This window comes from Lepidothrix coronata, unplaced genomic scaffold (assembly GCF_001604755.1).
Source record: "Lepidothrix coronata isolate B3197 unplaced genomic scaffold, Lepidothrix_coronata-1.0 Scaffold114, whole genome shotgun sequence".
NCBI classification, from domain to species: domain Eukaryota; kingdom Metazoa; phylum Chordata; class Aves; order Passeriformes; family Pipridae; genus Lepidothrix; species Lepidothrix coronata.
Genome location: NW_016690294.1, coordinates 2,511,301 through 2,532,536, shown reverse-complemented (window position 1 = coordinate 2,532,536; position 21,236 = coordinate 2,511,301). Strand labels below are relative to the sequence as shown.

At 41.1% G+C, this 21,236-nt stretch overlaps 1 long non-coding RNA gene across 1 annotated transcript in view; it reads left to right on the top strand.

Moving 5' to 3' along the window:
- The first annotated feature begins 242 nt into the window (after positions 1-242).
- Positions 243-21,236, top strand: part of LOC108502195 — an 85,754-nt gene continuing 64,760 nt past the window's right edge. Inside the window, exon 1 of the long non-coding RNA XR_001876363.1 lies at positions 243-416. This is a non-coding gene — a long non-coding RNA (uncharacterized LOC108502195). The remainder of the gene's footprint in view (positions 417-21,236) is intronic.

Sequence of the window (21,236 nt, the reverse complement as noted above, 5' to 3'; positions counted from 1 at the left end):
TCATGACAGATCCCTCTGCTTTGGAGGCACTTGTTTAATGCCCTGATTTCCAGCTGGCTGAGGGAAGAGGCAAAGGGCTGCTGTGGCTGCTCCAGTGAGGGATGGGAGTGCTGTGGGGCTGGAGGGAACAGCATGGCCTGGCTGGTCCTGAGTGCTCAATAGCCAGCAGTTAACTGACCAGCAGTTAACTGACCAGCAGTTAACTGACCAGCAGTTAACTGACCAGCAGTTAACTACCCAACCATCAGCTAATGACCAGTGCTGAGTGCTGTGGGGCTGGAGGGGACCAGCATGGCCTGGCTGTTCCTGTGCTGTTCCTGTGCTCAACAGCCATCAGTTAACTAATCGATGCTGCTGCATCACTGACCCCTGGGGAACGAGACACCTACGAGTCAGTTCTGCATCTTCAGAGGAAGGTGTGGTTGTGTTGCTCAGTGGCACTGGACAGGGTATCCTGTATGTTTGCCAGCCTGTCAACTAATTAAAAAAATAATCATCTTGATGCAGAAAAAAAGGGGATTTATACAAAGCAAACTCAGGTGGAGCACTCAAGCTTTATTTCTGGGTGGTGGCATGTTTAATTTACTCCAAACATCCACAAGATGAATTTTGGAATATGGAATTTACAAGAACGAAACTTGTAAGTAACTATTTGCAAAAATGTAAGTTTAAATTGGAAATGTAGTAATCCTTTCCATTCTTAGTTTGCAGGGAATTCAAAGTCATTACTTAGAAAACATTCCTGAATGCTATTACCTTGACTGCAAGTTCAGTTTTAGGAAGTCCTTTCAAAAACTTGACATTACTGTAAAAGAGGTCCAAGTGCAGCTGTTTACACACAAACCCTGTAATTATTTCATTCATGGATTGTCAGAGGTAATACAGGTTAGGTTCCTGCCTTTTGATCCTTTGGGATCCTTCAGATGTTGAACAATATGCCTGGTTTATGTAGGGAAAGCCACTGTAGCAGTTAGAAAGGACATTCCTTGTGATCTTCAACTCTTCTTTTGCCTTCAACCTGAAATACAAAAGACAAAGCCCTGATTTAAAGGGGAGGTAGCTGGGGGGGTTCAAGGAAGAAGTGAGAGACTGTGCAACACTTCACACTAGCTTGCAGTATGTCTTTTTTCCTATGTTTTTACTGCCTTGAATTCCCCTTCAGAACACAGCAGCATTGGCAGGAGCTTGCTTTACTCACTGGCCCTTGGCTCTGTTCCATGCTGGGATCAGTTCCTCATTCCCAGGCTGCTGAGGAAGCCCAACCCAGGCATTGCCAATGTCATCAGTGGAGCTGCTGCCTGAACAAACCCCTTTCAATAGCAGGGCTTAATGTTCTTGATTTACCTTCTAAGGCACGACTGCTACTGGATAGCCTAAGATAAGGTGATCATCTTGCGTCCAAAGGCAGCTTTCCTTCATCTCCTGTTCCAGATGGGTATCAGAAGAGATCATATTCTTCAGATGGTCAGACATTAGTGCTGATAGAAGCCTGCATTGTTGGGTGGAAAAGATGGTAACTTGGGGCAACATCAACTCCATCCCGCTCCTGCAGAGGTAATTGGGTTTGTTGGTCTGTTCTCTCTCTAAGTAATTGATGCTTTCATTAGATCTGTAACAGTGCTATACATTCCTATCAAAGGCTAATTGATACCCACCGCTCTTGCCTTCAAAAGCTCTTACAAGGATTTTTCCACCACTAGTTCTGCTGCCTCCAATTCCCAATTTCTTCTTGCCTCGCTGAACCGTCCGAACTGCTACTGTTGAGGTCACTGCCATATTCTCTTATGGAACTTGTTAGGTAGAGTACTGAAACCTACTGGAATTAAGGAGATGCTCATCAGAGAATCTCCCTCTAAAGTAATTTGAGAGGAGTGTCTTAGGCCATAATTCAAGCCCTTAAACCCGTATAATTTCATGTTCTACCTAAAGTAAGTAGCCCATTTCCAGAATTTTTTGTAAAGCCACTCTCTAACCATAATTTTCTGGAAATGGGTTTTATTGTTTCCTTGAAGGCTTAAAAGTCATCAGTGTGAAGACTATGTAGTCAGATAGCAGGTTGTGTTAAAGTTGGTAATAATGCAGTAATTTAGGATTCCCATGTATTACATTTGTTGTAATTAAAGTCGAGCCTTCTCCAGCACATCCTGCTGGTTCAATTTTCTTTGTGCTTATGTGAGTGCATACAAGGAATTGCCTTGGTGTGATCAGCTCATACTCTGTCGTTCTGCTCTTTAAACACTGATGTCTAAGGTTTCCTGCAGCAGAGGAGCAAAACCTGTTTTCTTGGATTAGGCTGCCCCCCACTGCAGTGACCACTGTATCACCTGGGAATCCTGGAGTATCCCTGCTTATCTTGTCACTGCTCCAGTTCCTGGCAGTGTGGAGTTCTAATACATGGCATTCTGCAGAGCAAAGACAATAAGTAGCAGGTGTCCTCTGCCTTTTTGCCAATAGAATAGGACCAGAGTGAGATGCAGCTAGACTTCTCAAATACAGAGATAACCTGTTTGGAGCCTGCCTGGGGTATTTACTTGCCTCTTTTTTCAGGTGCATGGAATTTTTCCCCAAAGGCAAAGCTGTTCTTTAGGCATTAAATTATCTTTGCTGGAGAGCATGTATTCTGAATTTCCTCATTAGCAGTATATTCTGCCACCTGTTCTAAGTGCCTACTTCTTAGGTCACATTAGGGTTTAGTTATTCTAAGGTGGAAGGATGCAAAGCAATACTTCCTTCCACCCCCACACAGAAGAAAGTGAATTTCATATTCTAAGAGTCTGCTTAGAAGTCAGAGGGGTTTTTTAATTTTTTTTTAACACCAGTTTAGCAATTTTATGTTAAATAAACATGATTTAAGGAACTCTGTCAAGCTGAAATCTTGTGATTTTTCTTACCTTTGCCGTTAACATTCCCATTCTCCCTTAAGCCATTGGTAGTAATGAACCATAGTCTGAGAAACTGCTATGTTGGATTCCATGATGTATGAGAACCACTCTCCAGAATTTCTCTCATTCAATGAGGGATAAAATCATAGTTCATTAACAGGGCAATCTGTGAATAAAAGAGGTGTGCCCTGACCTCCAGAAAAGGAGCCTTTCTCTGTGATGACCAACGTATACAGTGCACAAACACGAATAATAGAGGATCTCTTCCCTCAAAATATTGTGCAGACATCTGGTGTTTTGTAGGAGGCTCTCAGCATCTGACAGGATCTTACCATAAGAGACTCCTTTAAAGGGCATGACTAACATTGCACAGGAATTCCACACCTTACTGGAATATCAGTGGGAAACTGTAAACGACCAGCTCTTATTTAGAAGTAGAAGTTAAACAAGTTCTGCTCTTGGTTGAGCAATCCAGGCTCTTGAACCAGTGGTGGGGAAGGTGGGAAGGTGGTGGACAGATATGCAGGAAAAATGGACAGAAAGAATGGAAATTGGAGCCCCAGGGTCAGCAGGATGTTTAGGCTGACTGAAAGGGAAGGTGGGAAGGAAAGCATGCACTGAGAACAAAATCCCAGAGCAAACCCCCAGAGTGACTGGGGCATCTAAGGCCATTCAGTAACACTGATATCACAGCTGGGCAGGTTCTCACTCAGTTATTTTTACCCTGTGTTTATCTATTAAGGCCCACCTTTGACCAGAACAGAAAAATTATGCTCTCTGAAATGTAGAGGGTTAGTACATCACATTTAGTTCTTGCATCCTTTTACACCTGTCACAAAGCTGAAGATCAAAAGCAGCATTGTGGCTTCCCCAGGCAATGGTGGTTCTGCACCTGCACACTGAGCAGCCTGGGCAAATGTTCCTCTCCCTCAAGGCTCAGGGCTCACATGCCCTCCTGATGCCTGGGAAGTGTTTAGAACACATTTTGTTGAAATTAATTGAATACACAAAAGCAAAAAGAGCTGAAAAAATGTTAAAAAATTTATGAATACTGGTGAATGATCAGAGCACACAAAACCTTAGACACCTTCCATCTTATCTTACATATGAGCCTCCTTTGATCTTCTTCCTCTCAGTCTGTTACATGGCTTTCTTGTGCTATTATAATTGTTCTGCTGACATTGTAGCAGAGTGAAAGAATCAGTTGAAGTCCAGCCAAGAGGTGGCAACTTGCAAAAATTTGAAGATCAATTTAATTTTATATAAAACTGTAATAATTTTTTTGAAGTCTGTGTAACAATTCATTTAAGTTAAACAGTTATACAGTTTAAGAGAATTGAACCTTGCACAGTGTTTTAGCAAATAACAGTTTGCATCACTGTCTCTATGTATTTATTTTTATGACTAAATGAAAAGTTACAGTTTAAAAATATATCCTTTTTAAGGAGGAGATTATTGTCCAGTTTAGTGTAGTAGTTTTAAAATTTAATGTAATTTATGATTTGGTTAGTTAAAAGAATAGTCTGAAAGCTACTACTTACTAAAATATTATAAATCAAGGTGGTAGTTTTATTACTGCTGCTTAAAAATGTAGGACTGAAACTTATTTGTACACAGCAGAAGAGTGCATATGAGGACTAAAAGAACTAGCATCCCTTGCTCCATACTTTCTTCTATTTTAACCTAAGACAAAGTTGTTTCATCATCTTTTAGGATCTTGAAGACATGGTGGGCTATGGGCACTAATTTTAGAAAACATTACCTTAATTTAAAGAAAAAAAGAGGAAAGATTGTGGGCTTATATGAGAAGTCTGATCCTAGTAATCCATTTAGCACACTAGGAAGTGTGACTTGTTAACATCAGGCCTAATTCCCAAAGGAACATTTAGCTGGATGCTGAGGGAGTATGAGATGATAGCTTTCACAGTGAGTGGTGTTTCCTCTTCTCCCACAGGCTCTGGGAGCTGCTCCCAATGAGGTTGTGTGACAATTTCCAGTCTATGTCCCTCTTCATTTGTGTAGAAAATGTTAAAATTTTGATGAGTTAATAAACACAGCACCTGTACATTAGATCACAATCAATACTGAGAGGAAAAAAGCCTTAAAAAAATATTCCTAGTGCGGAAGTTGAAGGCTTCAATTTGGAGTAAACTGTATTCTTCACTGATTGGGGAGACGTGGCCCCTTTTCCTAGGGTAGATCTAGGGCGGTCTCTGCTCCTCTGACCAATGTTTTCCTCCTGGTGGTGGTGTGTTTGTGCAGAAACACACTGAGTGCTCTGCAGGCATCCCAGCTCAGGAGCTCAGACGGGGGCCAGGCAGTTCAGCCTCCCAATTAGCACCTGCATTAGCATTTCAGCTTGGGGAAGAGGGGTGTTTTCCAGTGGAATTTCTGGATTATCCCCTTTTATGGTGCTTCAGTTCCCACGGCAGGGTAAATGTCAGTCACCAGAGGAGTGTGGAGAACTCCAGTTGAGTTCACAGTGATGTGTCCTGTTTGCTGATACTGCTCCCATGGTCAGCCACAGGGATGGGACACTGTGGCAGGATTTTCTGAATGCCCAGGGTGTGTGTCATGGCCCGGGGGGGAGCTTGGCAGGGAATGTGTGCACACCTTGCTGCAGTGGGACCACACTCCTTAGTGCTTGACTGGTGTCAGACTGTCCCTTGGCACCTAAAGGTCTTCACAGGAAGAGGTGAGAAAAATTCCCTGAGGGTTTGAGGGTCCAGCAGACAGGCTGGGAAAGTCTTCTAGTGTACTTGGGAAACTCAGCAGCAAGGAAACAGCTGAAGATGTTTTATTTTGAGGAGAGGATTTTAATTAATTGCACAATTACAGTATTGTCATGAACAGCTGAAGAGTCCTCTTGAGCCTTGCCAGGTTCCTGAAGAAAGAGTCTCAGAAGTAGTTTCTGTTAAATACCATAGGAAATGCTGCAATCACAGAAAGTTTAGCTTTCACATTAAAATACAGAGATGTCCTGATTTGCAAGTTAACTCTGCATACTTCTATGTCTGCACTGCAGCTCTGTGGGCTTTGCTGTTTTAGTGTGTGGGGAGGGGGCACACACTCACACACCTGGAAAGGCACGCACATTTTTTCCTATAGCCTTAGATACCCATTTAAAATCTTGTAAGGGGCCAATATATAATGTGATTATGCAGTCACCTAAATTGCTACACAATTATGGTTCATTTTGAATATGCCATATAATAGTGCTTCAGAATCTGAGCTTTCATTGCAGAAGTAATTAAGCTTCTACTCCTTATGGTTACAAAGATAACCTTCAAAATGTCATATGAACCTGAGCAGTTGCCTAGATTTCTGTCTGCATCTGCAGGCAGCTTGAAACAGTAGCTTCAAGAAAAGGATACTGTGTGCTGCCTCCTTCACCTGGGTGCTGCCTCCCAGGGAGCCCAACAAAGCATTGTTGTTAACTATTTCCCAGCTGAGAGATTTAGCAGGAACAGCCAGCCAAAGAGCTTCACTGATCTTTTTAGAGATCATTAGAAGAGAATTAAATAGGGGTTCTGTTGGTATCATTTATGTTGTTAAGCTTATCTGTGGTAGGGAAGAACTGATGAATTAATTTGTTTGCTATTAATTTAATACCATTCTCCTTGTGTTCAAAATATTGGAGGAAGGTGCTAATACAACCTTTCTAACCCCTCTGACAAAATCATCAAGTAAGGAATAACCACCTCTGCTATTTTTCATCCAGAAACTGCAGAAACTCCTTCCTTCTCATCAACATCTTCTGTCACACAGTTGATGTAATGATTCCAGTTTCTTTGGAATAAATTCTCCTCTCTTCCCCTGCCATCCAACTGAGTTATGCATCCAGTAAGAAAACACATAAAATAGGTGGATTTAAAAAAGAAAAAAAAAGTGATTAAAAAATCCATATGTGAAAGAAGAGGGCATGTATCTAGGAAGAGAGTGTAAATACAAAAAAGCTATTCTGGAAATTACTACAATGTAGCTAAAGCAAGCTTTCTGTAATACCAGGGGTCTGGATACTGGCCAGAACCAAATTTGTATTATTTAAGAGCACTATACCTTTAAATGAAAGGTACTGTGCTGTTTCTTGTCCCAATGCATGGAAGAAGGTGGAGGTTGTGATTGTGCTGCACCCTCCATGTGGTTTTACAGGATGCTGCCTGGGAGCTGTGAGGTGGGATGTGCTGCTGGGTCAGCTTTGCTGGGACCCTGAGCAGAAGCACTGGAGATGCAAAAGCTTCTGCTTGACACTGCTTCTTGGGAAGCCTGGAGAGGACTCAGGAGAACTATTCATCTGTTTCATGACAATACTTTAATCTTACAATTAATTAAAATCTTTTCCCAGTATACAAGCCTTCCTTCATCAGCCTGACATGCCAAGCATGGAAAAGAACAAGAATTGGCAAAGAATCATACAGCTTTGTGACAGAACTCCAAACAATGCCACACTGATGATTTAGATCAGCACAGGGCTAAGCTTCCAGGTAATGCAATGCTTAAATAACAAGGGGGAGTCACCCTTGAGAAAACCCCAGGTTAGAATTCCAAGTCTGCATGTCTGTCCTGATGGGTTTAGGCCAGACTCTTGTATTAGTTGCATGAGACTTTATGGGAGGAATACAAAGAGCACTCTAGCAATGGCAATATTCCCACTATTTTACATGCTGTTGTGTGCATTTCCATCTCTGCACCATGTCCTGTTTACTGCAGGGCACACACTTCAGTTGAGCTAAATCTGAAATTCTCCTTCAATCAATAGAAAAAGCTGATATGATAGCTTAGCCTCAGACTGGCTACTTTGGACTGTCTTTCTTGTTTTAATTTAAAGAAAAATAACTTCCTCGTCCTTTCCTATGTTTACATATATGCTTTGAGTGAAAATAAGGCTGCTCAGACATTCAAAAAGTGACTTCTCTTTCCTGTCAAGAATGCAGTTCTCCTTGATTTCACTTTTAGCATCACTGCTACTGGTACTTCTAATGTCAGGAAGAGATACATTCCCTAGCACTGTGTGTTTCATGTGAATGAACTTCACTATGGAAAAACCTACTGAGAGACATAATAGAAATAAAATCCTGAAGCACTAAATTATGATAAATTATATTATAATTTCAGGAATTTCTTCTAGTGCTGGTAAAACTTGATTTTGATATAGATATGTATAATTAAGGGGAGGAATGCCTTCTTTTAATATATTACATTTCCATGACATGATATCATTTCACTCAATTGAAACCTCAAGTGAGCAAATAATTTTTAGTCAGTGTGCGTTGAGGAATAGTTATGTTTCCCATAGGTACTCTGTGAACATGGAAACACCTTGGCAAATATTATAAGTATTAGTCAGACAGTAAGAGTGTTTATCACTGTTTTGGGCATTTTCTTTTTCAAAGCTGAAGCCAAAGCAGCAGTTGAGCCCAGGGGATGCTGTGGCACAGCCCAGTTCCTCAGGCACACTGTGGGAGGTGGGCATGGCACCTGCTGGTCCCAGCAGGAGCAATGTTGCCAAGCAGGACAGTGCCCCCATGATAATATTTGATTTCTCCTGAGGGCTCCCCTTTGCTCCCTGTGATGTTGGGGTGAGTGTGTGAGTGCTGAAGGGGGTCCTGTGGCTGAGGCTGCCCTGGGTCACCCAGAGCTGTCACTGAGGATGAACTTGGCTTGCTGTGTGGCTTTCCCTGCTCAGTTCACCTGTGCCTGCTTCATTTCCCCCCTGCATCACCAGAACACTCAGAATACTTCTTGCTTTCTCTTGTGAAGTGCTTTGGCATCCGTGGCCATGAAGCACTTCCCAGTTTTTTCCTCTTAAGACACACCTCGTTTGTGTAAGAAACATGTGTCTGGATGGCATGTGGGGAATGCTGAGAGGGAGAAGCAGGGAGATGGAAGAAGTGCAGAGAGAAACAAAGTGTGAGACAGGTAGAATTGGTGAGATGCTGTGGTGCTTATGGATGACTGAATTATTCCATCTCTGAACCAATGTCACATTGCTGAAATACAATTTCATTAGATTATCTTTGGCCCACAAGAAACATCCAGTGTTTTGCAGTTTGCTTGATCAGACTTCACTGTTTAATGTGTTTTTCGGATTCTTTGATAGGTTTTGCTTCACTGAATCAACTCCAGCAGTTTTCACTTCTCCTCTCTCATCACTCTCTGAAATATAATAAATATTGCTTTCCAGCAATAAAGTAATGTAAATGTTTGGGGGATAAAAATATGTAAAATAAATTCTGCCATGCCAGATAACCATAATTTCATTAACCACTTATGCTGTATCTTAGAATCTATTATACTGTTACAGCACTTTACAAACTCTGAAATGAAGGAGTTAAAACCAGTACTTTACAGACTGGAAGGTTGGGTAGGGTTAAGTGATTTGCTGAAGATCCCTGCTCTAAACACTGTTTTTCTGAATATCAGAAAATTTATATCTTTCTCTTTTCTTCAGTGGTCTATCTGAATGTTCTTTTATAGACCACATCACCAAAACATCAAATTGTTTCTCTATTTCAGTGAATAAATGTTGAGATCTGTGATGGTTAGAGATTATATAGAAAAATATAGAATTTATGTCATTATAGCAGTTATTTTCATTTGGCAAACTAGAAACATTTAACATTTAACATAGAAAGATTTCACAGAGACCATCAGCCTCTGGATTAGCAGTGCTTTTTGCAGTTTCAGTTCAAACATGAAATAAATCTTGATCTGTTTTATAACATCAACCTAGTTCCTTGGGCAGATATTTTTTCCTTTGGAGACATTTAGCTCAAAAGTAATATTATTCTCAGTAGCTTCAACAATGGAAGCACAGGGAGAGTAAAACCTCTGTTTGTAGCAGTGCATTTCCCAATAAATTCTCGAGTACTGTATTGTAAACATATGTGCTTTGCTTCAGGGATATGATACAGTTAAGCTATGGAATTTAAAAGCATGTTAATGAGGGTATATATTCTGGGTATTATCAAATTTTCCAACAAAAGACTTCTACTTTCTGTTGCTCATTGTCATCCATTTGTGAACTTAATTCTTTCACACAAGTCTTATTTTCATGTCAGTAGTCCAAAAGGCTTGTATGATGTGGGGTTTTTTTCAGTAACTGATGCCTTAGAGTTATCCTTGAAAATTTCTTGCCATGCTACTGGACTTTGCCATGATTTGTATTTGATAGGAAATAGAAAGCACTAGCATAAAACAACTGCTTACTGTATTCATCCAAGGAAAGCTTAGAAAACATAGAAAAAAATCCCAATTAACAAGATACTTCTGTTCTACAGATTCATTCTCTATTACTTGCCTGGCAGCTCACTAAAAATCTTACTGACTTTCCAGCAACATTGACAGATCAGTACGAAGGAAAAAAACCCCATTATACTAAATTTTCATTGCAGGTGAAAGTAAAAGCTTAACACTGATCGATGTGCATCCCTTTCCCTCCTGGAACAGGGGAGGTACTTTATAAACTCTGCATCCATCCTGAAGTCTCCACATACCAAAGGGAGTTTTCAGATGGACCCACCTAAGACAGAGCAGAGCAACTTCACCCTTGTGAGCAGGCAGGGGTGTGGGGGAGCTGCAGACAGTGCAGAGCAGCTTTGGGAGCCACAGGTGAGTTTGGGCTGAAGCTGCAGGAGCAGAGTCCACACTGCAGCCTGCCCTTCTCACTGCCACAGCTGCAGCCACTGCAGCTTGGGGCTGCTGGGACATCACCAGGGTGAGCTGGGGAGCACTGCCTGTGCTATAGCAGGTTAATTAGTCTGAACTTTGCATTTCATCACGATTGTGTGTCGTGGAAAGTCAGGGTGTCTGTGGATGGTAGGCAGATGAGGAAGGCAGGTTAATGTTGTGAGACAACTTCATTGCCCTTCATGAGTTTGTGAGTACAGTGAAGTGAATTTTCTTCATCAGCAGGAATTTACCTTTGCTTGTCATCACCATCATCCTGTTTGAGTGACTTGGATCTGGGACACTTCCTCGAGCCATAGAACGGTTTAGGTTGGAAGGGACCTTAAGGGTGATCTCGTTCCACCCCCCTGACATGAGCAGGGACACCTCCCCCTAGAAGTGCCTTCCACTTTCTCAGAGAAGTTTGATTATTTGTTAGTGACTTACTGAGGCTGCAGACTGAGCTTTGTGTGAACAAAGCATAGCCAATAAGTTCTGCCTTTCAGGTGCACTGTTTGTGGAGATCTTTTTCCTTCATTTCAAGAGAAGCAGAAAGGGGGTCAAGGCAGAAACTGTCTCTGTTCTCCTGCTTTTTTCCCCTCTCTCTCACAAAAACCTCAAGATAACACTGGCTTACCCAATTATAATGAAATTCTTGATCCAGAAAGATACATTAAATTATTCTCTGTAGTAGCAGCACACTGGCATCTTTCATTAGGAGACCCTTAAAATAAGGGATTGTAGCTCTTCTGTCAGAAAGCTTCCTCCGTCTTCATGAGCTTCTACTGCAAATGTGTGTTATAGTAATCCATAAACTGTAAGTATCCACTTGTGGGCCATTATATTGTTTGCTCTTCTTCACAAATGTCATAAATGGGTGTATACTTTGATAGGTTTAAGTGACAAAAAATATCTTCATAGGGTACAGTACAGCGACATCGTTGTAATTAAACTTGTCTAAGATTAGGCCAAAGGCATCAGAGGATTTATGTCTGGTGTTTTGCATCTCTTTTTAAGTTATTTTATTAACATAGGGTGTCTTTAATTATGCAGAACTGCAAACTGCATTATTGATATTCTATAAACATTAACTACTAGTGTCTCTAATGAAGCAGGAAGAAAACATGCTTTCCTGTTATTTGTCAGCACTTGCAAAGCTCCAAGTATTTCAAATGCTGTCTTTACATTGCATAAAGTAGAAAGGATCTGAGACATATGACCCACCAGCTCAGTATTTATACTTGGCAAAATATGTGTACGTAGACACACAGACACAGATATAAACATGCATCTACACAGATATAAACATGCACCTCTCTCTCTCCACACATACACACACCCCTGTACATGGATGTACATACACACACACACATTTATGGATTCCATTCCCAGCAGTGGATGCTACGTGTTTGAACCTTCAAAATTTTTAACTGTGCTTTTTTTCATTTATAAAGCCATAATATATGGAGAGCAGAAGGATAAGAGCCCAGATTATAGTAGGTACTGTGAAATAATTGTTATGCAAATAGAAGTGTATGTCAGAGAGAAAACAGTGGTTTACCCAAATGAATTCACAATTTCAAGCCATTTCCTCTGTGATGAACTCAAATATATTCAGACTGCCTGCACTGAAATGTTCAGCCCTAACTCGTGTAGTTAGAGGGTAGTCATGGTCTGTATAGGGAAGAGCTGGAGAAGCCATATAAGAAAATCTTATATCTTCCTAAATAAACAAAAGCAGATGTTGTATCCTAGATGGATGATTCCTAATTGGATGGTTTGCTTAGTTAAATTGACATTGTAAGGAGTCACATTGAGCCCCAAACTTCTGGCAGAAGGAGTGAGTATTACCAAGACTGTAAATAGTTTCAGAACTGTTTCCTACTTGCAATTCCCCCCCCCCCCCCCGTTTATTAATTTAATACCTGTTAAGCAGTTTAGAACTTAGAAGTCAAAAAAGACTTCTAAATAATTTCTGGACAATTTACAGTTGCACTTCCAATCTTACTCAGTTGTCCAGGGGCACAATGTTGAGAACCAGTTTTGCTATGCTGAGTTTCTCTGAAAGGAAAATAATCTAAAAAAAAAAAAAAGAAAGAGACTTCTGCAGTAACAGGGAACTCTGGCAGAATACTGTGGCCCATGTCTGTCTTGAACATTTATGTTTACATCTTAACATCTGAAATTGTCATCTAGCTTCTGAAAAATTTAGAAAAAAAGCCCCAGATTGCAATACACACAAAATGAACATGGGCAGACACTTTCAGCTAAGTAGTGATGCACTTTGAAAGTTGTCTACAGGTTTTTGTCCTTGGAACAAATACACTTTGGGCCTTTTAGGAATTTGGATAATATTGTGCCAGTGGGCAGCTGAAGAATACTGCAGAACACAGGGGGTGGAAATTTCTAAGGAGTTTGACTAATAAGAAGCGAATTATCTTGCATAGGTTTGTCTTTGTTCATTTCCCATGGATGGCAAAGGGCAGGGACAATTTGGATGTGGAGGTGAATGTTTCTCACTGGTAGGGCTGGATCCTCCCTCTGTGGGGCACTTCTGGCACTGGGCAGGAAGCAACTTCCTCTTTTTGGCTCTGCTTTATCTTTTTGACTTCTCTGTGGAAATCCTCATGTAGGTGATGAGTGACTTGTTGCTGAGCCCCGGTGCCGGTGTAAGGGCACAGTCAGCGAGCTGAGTGTGCAGCAGCAGGGGTGGGGACAAGGAATATACCTGCATGGAAAGACTTACAAAGCTATGGACAGAAAAGAGATTTTTGAGGGGAAGTATGATGTGGGCAGAAGAACAAACATGCATAAACAAGCCAGGAGCAGGGGGAAAGTAAGAGGTTTTTAGTAATCAGATGTGTAACAAACAGTATGAAGTCCAGCAGTGGGGTAAGGAATTGAACTGCTTTCAAGAGGGAGCGAAGGAGGAATTTTATGGAAGGGATGATGTGACTACAGGGAGATAAACCTAGAAGTTTCCTTTGCCATGCTTCATTTTAACATTTTAAATTGGTTTTTTAAGTGTTATTGAAACTCAAGGATAATGAAAATGGAACATGTAGTTAAGAGGGAGAGCAAGCAGAACATATTAGCTGCAGAAGGACACTAAAGATGCTGGTGAAACAGGACAGATATCCCAATTCTATAAAACGTACTTTTAAGACATGAGATTTAAATAGGCCTTTGGTTTGTTGAGAATGGCAATCGTATAATAGCTGAGTGTCATCTTGTAGGTGAATGAAAGCTTTTCATTGGAATGGACAGAGATTATAAGGCCTTTTAAAAAAACATTTCTTCACAGTGATGAATTTAGTTCACTTACAGTGTTTGACCACATGCACTTTTTCATTATTTATAAAGTTAAGGTTTTTCAGCATGCTCTTTGATTACTGACACAAAATGCTACAGGCCTCCATATGATAGATAATGATAACTACTACAATTTTTAAAAGAAGGAAAGACAGAATATCAAAAAAGAAGCTAAAAATAACTTGATTGAGCACATTGCATTTAGAAGAACAGGGAAATTAAGAATTTTTGAAATGTGAGATCAATCGTGTTAAGATTATTTTTAAAAAAGTAGGTGGTTGTAATAACAGACCCAGCCCAGTGTCCTGTTGTGTCAGTGTAAATGCCATCATCAGTGTGGTGACACTGCTCAGCTAAAGTGCCACATGGTAAGGCCATATAGCAGGGGCTTAATTGCAGCATTTATGCTCTTAGATTCTTAGATTCTGGGTAAAGCTCAGGCACAGCAGGAAAACTGAGAAAGCCTTTGAAGAGAAGCCTCCCTGGGACCTGTTCCTAATCAATAGAGGAAGTTGCATGAGGATCCCACACTCGTTTAATGACCTCAAAATCTAAGGGAAGAGTAGAGAAGTCTGACCTCTTTGTTCCTGCATATTGTGACAGAAAGATCGTTGGGAGGCATACAGCTCCTTTTCCTATGGAATGATCTTAAAAATAGTTTAGATGTGGTGCCATCAGCTGTATTCCCCAGAAGGAAAAGAAACATAAGGAAGGTATCAGTCCTTAAATGTGTTGAACAACCTCTGAGACATGACCTTGGGGTAAATTGTGTCTTAAAATTTCAATATACTTACATTTGGGGCCTGGCTAAAATAGTCTTACCTATGCCTGGCCAGTGCAATGTTTTGATTATATGCCCTGACTATGTTAAAATTAATTTTGAAATATAGATCTGTTGCTTTTATTTCATATCTCTCAAATGGGACAGGGGAGGAGAACCTGTGATCACAGTTCATTGAGGGTGGTGGCTCTTAGGCAGAGATCAGTGGGGATGTTTGGCTGATCCCCACTGGCTTCACATGAAGGCATCTGAAAATTAATTGCCAGTAAGCTGACTGCAACTTCAAAAGTATTTAAAATAGCCTACACAGGCATATTGGAGGGTTGATTTCTGTAGATACCATTTCAAGCCAGAATGAGAGTAAGCTTTAAATAGAATTAACAATCCTTACCTGAAGTCCTGGTTTAACTGAGGTGTGGGGTTCACCCCCAGCAATTCATGCCTGACTTTGTGTACTGAGACCTGGTGTAACCAAACCCTGGCAGAGCTGGGTGATGTCCCTGCTGGGTGGCACTGACTGAGGGCTGGCTCCTCCTGCCCTGTGTCTTCACAGAACAGGGTCCAAGAGTCACTTAAAGTGAAGGGCTTGTTCACATGAAAATAAATGCTGTCGGTACCCACAGTTCTTTGGCCCTGGAGCTTTCAAACAGAAACTTAGAAAGGAGCACAAAAACTGGCTGAGGAGCCTGCAGTCTGTCAATGAACTGCTGAGGGGTGCAACAAGACAACAGAATCAAATCTCAGGTGTCTTTGCAATGACATACCAAGCCTGCAGAATTCAAAATGGCTTAGCTTGCTGAAAGCCATGGCCAAAACATGTTTTCTTTTAGCTGCAAATATTTGGAAGATTTTAAAACTAGTTTTTTAAAATGTAGTTCCCTGTTATCCAGAAAAAAAGACTTCTGTGAGCCAAATATTTTCAGTATAGAGCTTGAACTGAAAATGAGTTTTTTCAACCAAGATGTCATCTTGAATTTCATACCAGTGCCTGAATCTGTGGGAAAGATATGACACCTATGCTATATTAATTAAACCCCAAGTTCCCTGTTTCTGATTTTATAAGAAACTTTCAAGAAGTCCCCTAAAAGGATTTGCAATATTGCATAGTTCCAGTGTAGTGTCACATACTGACTGTGTTAGAGAAAAGACAGTCTGGCTGGCAAATTAGAGGTAATAACAGCCAATCTCAAATACACCAGTCATTATGTTTATTATATAGTCAGATTACACACACTAGTTCCTGGTTTTCTTCTTCCTTGCTCTGTTCATGCTGTCTCAGGGAAGGGGTGTTTGATTACATGCTTCTGCTGTGTATTTTACTCTCTGTAGGTGCACATATTAAAATGTTTTTCTCATACTTTCTAGTGCTGCATTTTCAGTTGGTTTTATCCCTCTTGCATGCCTTACATGCCAGAAGTACTTCTGTAATTGCCATATCACAGGGTACACTTTTATGCAGACTGACTAATTGGTAAATGCTGCTTTTTCTGCTACTGTTTATTCTCTGTAGTGTCATTTATGCCATTCAGTATTTGATTGTATATGGTATTAACAGTAATTTCTGGAGGTTTAGAAGTAATGACTTGCTGATTGTCCTTCAGAAAACAGTTTCCAAAGCAATATTTTTTCTTCCACAAGCCTGTGTTATTATACTAATTAATTAATTTTTTTGTCTGTATCAAAAGTGTGTATCTTTATTGGGCTTTCATAAATATTTTGCTACCTTCATTTAATATAGAGCAAAAATACATCTAAAGGGCAATAATAGCACTTTCTTTTTAGTTAAGAAAGATGTTCTGTGTGTGCATAATCTTATGCAGATGTGTCCATGGTAAATACCCCCGCTGACATTCTTTGAAAATGGCCAGAACCATATATTTAGACACACAGCAGACAGATTTAAATTACAGAATGGTATTTTTCATAACTTCTACTTGCGTCTTCTTCTTCTGAATATACTAAGTAAAGTTTTCATTTCAGAGACAGGAATGTCTGGTTTCTGCTAATCCCACAACTTTGCCATATTCCAAGCCTGCAGAATAACCACAAACAGGGACTCATTTGCTCATAGCTTGAAGGGGAGGCCCCAAGTGAATTTATTCTCTTTCTCAGTTTTTCCTTTGCATTCCCAGGGAAATGTCATACAAGCTGTCTGGAATTGGTTACTGAGGGAGATAGTCTTTAAAGCAATTTCTCATCAGCCTTTCTGTTCTATAGGGAAATAAAAGGGAATTCTGCTAAACAGTGAGTCAGAATTCAAGGCAGATATTGATATGATTCTTAATAACAAACAAATATCAAATGATCATGAAAATCATTACTGACTCTATGTGCTTGCAACATTAATAAGAAGAATTTTTTCCTTCAAGTTTTTATATGTAAAATATGGATAGATTTGTAAGTGTTTACAGGATCAAAACTGAATATGGTCGTGCTGTTTGAACATATTGGTATTTCTGGATAGCGGGGTACTAGAGGAGTGTTTGGATGCATGATTTTAGGTGATATGTCTGGTTCTTTCTGTCGTTTATCAGCTAGGTGGTTGGGTTTTTTGTGGGGGTTTGTTTGTGTTTTTTAATGTCAATAAAGTGTTTAGTTTATTGAGATTTCATTGCTATGAAAAAAATTAACCTATTTAGGCCATGATTACGTACAGTGTGTTGCTGAAACAGCCCAGCTGTTTGTACGAGTAAGCACTTCCATGAAGAGGTTCATGCAGTTGTAGTTCATTTTCATTTCGAGCAGGTAAAAAGGCACACCAGTAAGAGGGACAAAACCAAGCATTTAACTGTAAGGGAGAATAAAAGTGTCCCCAGGCTCAGTGTTAGAGGGAGCAGCACTGGCCAGGGGCTGTGTGTCCAGGGAACCGGGAGAGCAGTGTTGGAGTCCCAGGGAGGGGGAATGGCAGTGCAGCTCACCCCAAAATGCTGAGGGGCTGTTCTGTGTGCTGGGCTGCTCTGTCCAGGGATGTGACCTTGGAGGTTACCCTGGGAGTGCCAGTAAATGAGAGAGGAGAGCGCAGTGGCTGAGGAGGTGAAGCTGCACAGGGTGTACAGACAAGAACCAGCTGGGGATAGGCAAAGGGAGAGGGGGACAGTGCTCTAGGCCCTGACCCAGAAGTGTTAACTGTGCCCCAGGTGATGAGCATGAGGCTTTTCTGTGCTGCTGAAAATGGAGGCAGGAGTGCCCAAGCTGGTTTTGTGGACACCCACTGGGATTTGCCCTTGGGCTGGTTCCTTGCATCCTGCTGTGCTGGGCTCTCCTCTGCCTGTGACCCCAGGAGGGCAGTTCAGAGACCCTGCAGCTGATCCACGGGAGGGGCCTTGCAAAGCCAACTGTGTCCTGTTCTTGTGTTGGCTCAGCTCCCAAACTGCTCTCTGGAGGCACAGAATGGTGCCTATGCTGGAGCCTCAGGGAACCCAGAACTTCACAGGTATCAAGGTCAGTAGCCTATAACCTCACATTTAAAGTTTTCTTTATGAGATTTTATGATTTAAAAAAAAGGGAAAATACAGGTTATATATTTGGCAAGTTTTGAAACACTGAATCTGCATTTACCTTAGCAAGGCCTCAGCAGATGCAACTCTTGTTTCACTGACTTGTTTTGTTCAATCCCTTGTGAAAAGAGCCTTAATATTTGACCCAACACAGTGCAGTGTGTTTGTGTCCCTCAGCATTCTCAGTCATTTTGTCTTGGGCAGGCAGTGCCTGTGGAAGGCGTGAGTTCTCTCTTAGCAGGAATGCAAATGTCCTTTCCTACAGCTCCCTCTGAGGGCCCAGGCATTTGGGGCCACTACCTGTGGGGGTGGAGGAGGCAGTGAGGGTGTCCTGACAAACACTCCACCAGCCATTTGTTGTTCTACCTTCACAGGACAGGTGTGGCACGAGGGATTACAGAGTGGCCAGTTCCTGTAAGTACCAAATGTATTTAGAGTCAGTCCCATGATGATGGGGATCAGTCTCCTGCTAATGCTTCACCTGGCTCAGTGAGCACATAGAAATATGGACTATCACAGAAATAGTGTTTAAAACAAAAGTAACGTTTAAGAGAAAATGGAAATTACAGGTTAAGGAAGCATTACATAGACATGAGAGGCAATGCAGACAAGCAGTGAAGGATTTTAGTAGTTACAGTGCAAGATGTAGGCTTATTTTTTAAATAATCAGAGGATTTAAAGAGTGAAATACTGTCCCTTTTTAGGGACTGTGCATCTCCTGCAGTGGATTGGGCATTATTCATAGCAAGTTAGGGTAGTGTTTGTGTGATGTGCAAGTGTGACAGCTCAGGTTCCTACAGCTACTGCAGGCTCTTGTCTCCACATGCAGTGATTTGCCAGGGAGCAGCTGGCAGCTGATGCTGCTTCACTTTTATGGGTTTGATCAGACACTCATACATTCATTAAAGCTTTTCCTTGTGATTATGTTTCCATTATATTCTCAGTCCCATTCAACATGCTTTTTGCTCGTACAAACAGCCATGCCATAAAGCAAATGTTCATCAGTGTAATCTGCAACCTGGTTTTTTATTCAGCAAATGTTTGTAAATAATTAATATTTTCTTTGACACAAGAATCTACTCACTGATATTTTTGCAAAAGAAGACAAAGTCAAACCATGCTGCAGTAAATAGTACTTATTAAGACCTAAGGTGGTCTTTTCCAGAAGTGAGTTGAAGTATTCCCTACATCTCTCAGGAACTACTGTGCAGGCATAGAACTTAAACAATTGTGTTTTGAGAAAAGCATCTCAATTTATAAAAAGTAGTGGCTTACAAATCTACTATGCAAGAAATGATGTATGGTAAATTTTATTTTTCCTCAGGCACATGTTGCAATTTACAGAGTTTGGAAGCTTAAGAAAATACTTGACATATGTTTCAAATGGGCTGGTTTTGTGCCTGTATATAGTTCTGTTTATTTGTCTCATGGCAAGAAAAATCTTCTACTCCGTAGTGTTAGAATTAGGCCATATTGTATTTTAGATCCAGTATATCTTTTTTTCAGGAGTCTGTTCTTAAATCTCTGGTTTACACTTTCCTGTGCTCCAGTCACTGGAGGTGTAATAAGGAAATGCTGTAGCTTTCAGTTCTTACCTCCAGGACAAATAACAAGAAAACTCTGGAACAGATGGAGTGGGCTCTCTCATACATGTTAGCCATTAGTGTCAAACAACAAGCTATAGAGAATGTTTCGATTACACAGGTGAAAAGAAGATAATAATATCCCCTGTTTTCAATAGTGCCTCCATTCCACAGTTTAAATTTCACTTTGTCCCTGTGCCTTAGGTTACCTGCTGGCTCTTATCTAGACCATGAGAAGTTCTGAGCCCATGGGAAATTCTAGACACAGTGGCTTAAAAGGAATTTAGACCATGTGATTATAGGGCTACCTATATTATATTCTTACTGGAGACCCAATATTCTCCTTCCCTACAATTCTGAGGAGGCAGCATTTCTTGCTTTGTGAGATGAAATTACCATTTCACAGTGCTGAGGGCTTGATCCTGCTCAGCCCCTGGTGTGAGTTGAGTGCTGTCCCAGAGCTCAGGGAGTGCAGGGGTTCAGTTCAGCCTGGCTGTTCTGAGCAGAGCAAGAGTGTGTTGGGTTATTCAGGGCCACTGCCTGTGCTTTTGGCACCTGGGCACGTAATTTGCAGCCAACTGGATTTTAGTGTTCAATTAGTAGCGAGACAATTTTATTTTAACAATCTTGAGTATGGATTCAAAGTAACACTCACTGTTCCAGTACTTCTGTAGAAATTAATAACAGCCACTCTTACTGAGCAGTTCATCCCACATCTCTGAGCCTTTTCAGTTTGTTTATTTTACACATGCATATTTAGAAAGATGAAAATACTTTAACTGTCCTGTAGTTAAATTAGTCAAATATACGGTCCTTTGACAAGCTTTCTGACTTAGATGAAACATTACCCAGGTTCATTACCACAAGGCTTCTTGATGTTAACAAATGTGCTGAGATTCAGTAATTCTGGTGGTGATTAGATAAAGCAGGAATAGCAATTAAAGTGTATACTTAAAAGTACTTGAGAACAAATCCACTTGTACTTCTCATTTTGGATTTTGGAACACTTTGCGATATAAAGGAACCTCTTAACCTGAAGGAATTGTGATGCAGTGTTCAACATACCAGCATTTGGCTGGATAGGCTCTGACTGCACTGTGTGTCCCTGCCCTGGGTGAATGCAGAGCCCTGGGACAGAGCTCTGGAACACAGAGCCCTGGAATACAGAGCCCTGGAGAGCTCTGGAACACAGAGCCCTGGAATACAGAGCCCTGGAATACAGAGCCCTGGAACACAGAGCCCTGGAATACAGAGCCCTGGAACACAGGGCCATGGAATCCAGAGCCCTGGAACACAGAGCCCTGGAGAGCCCTGGAACACAGAGCCCTGGAACACAGAGCCCTGGAACACAGAGCCCTGGAATCCAGAGCCAGGGCTGCTGGAGCTGCGGGGGTTCCAGGGCTGTCAGAGGGGCTGCTGAGAGCTTGCCTTGGGCCTTTGTTCTTAATGAATGCCACAACAAAAAGCATTCCTGTGGGCTTTTTCTTCTTCTTCTTCTTTTTTTTTTTTTTTT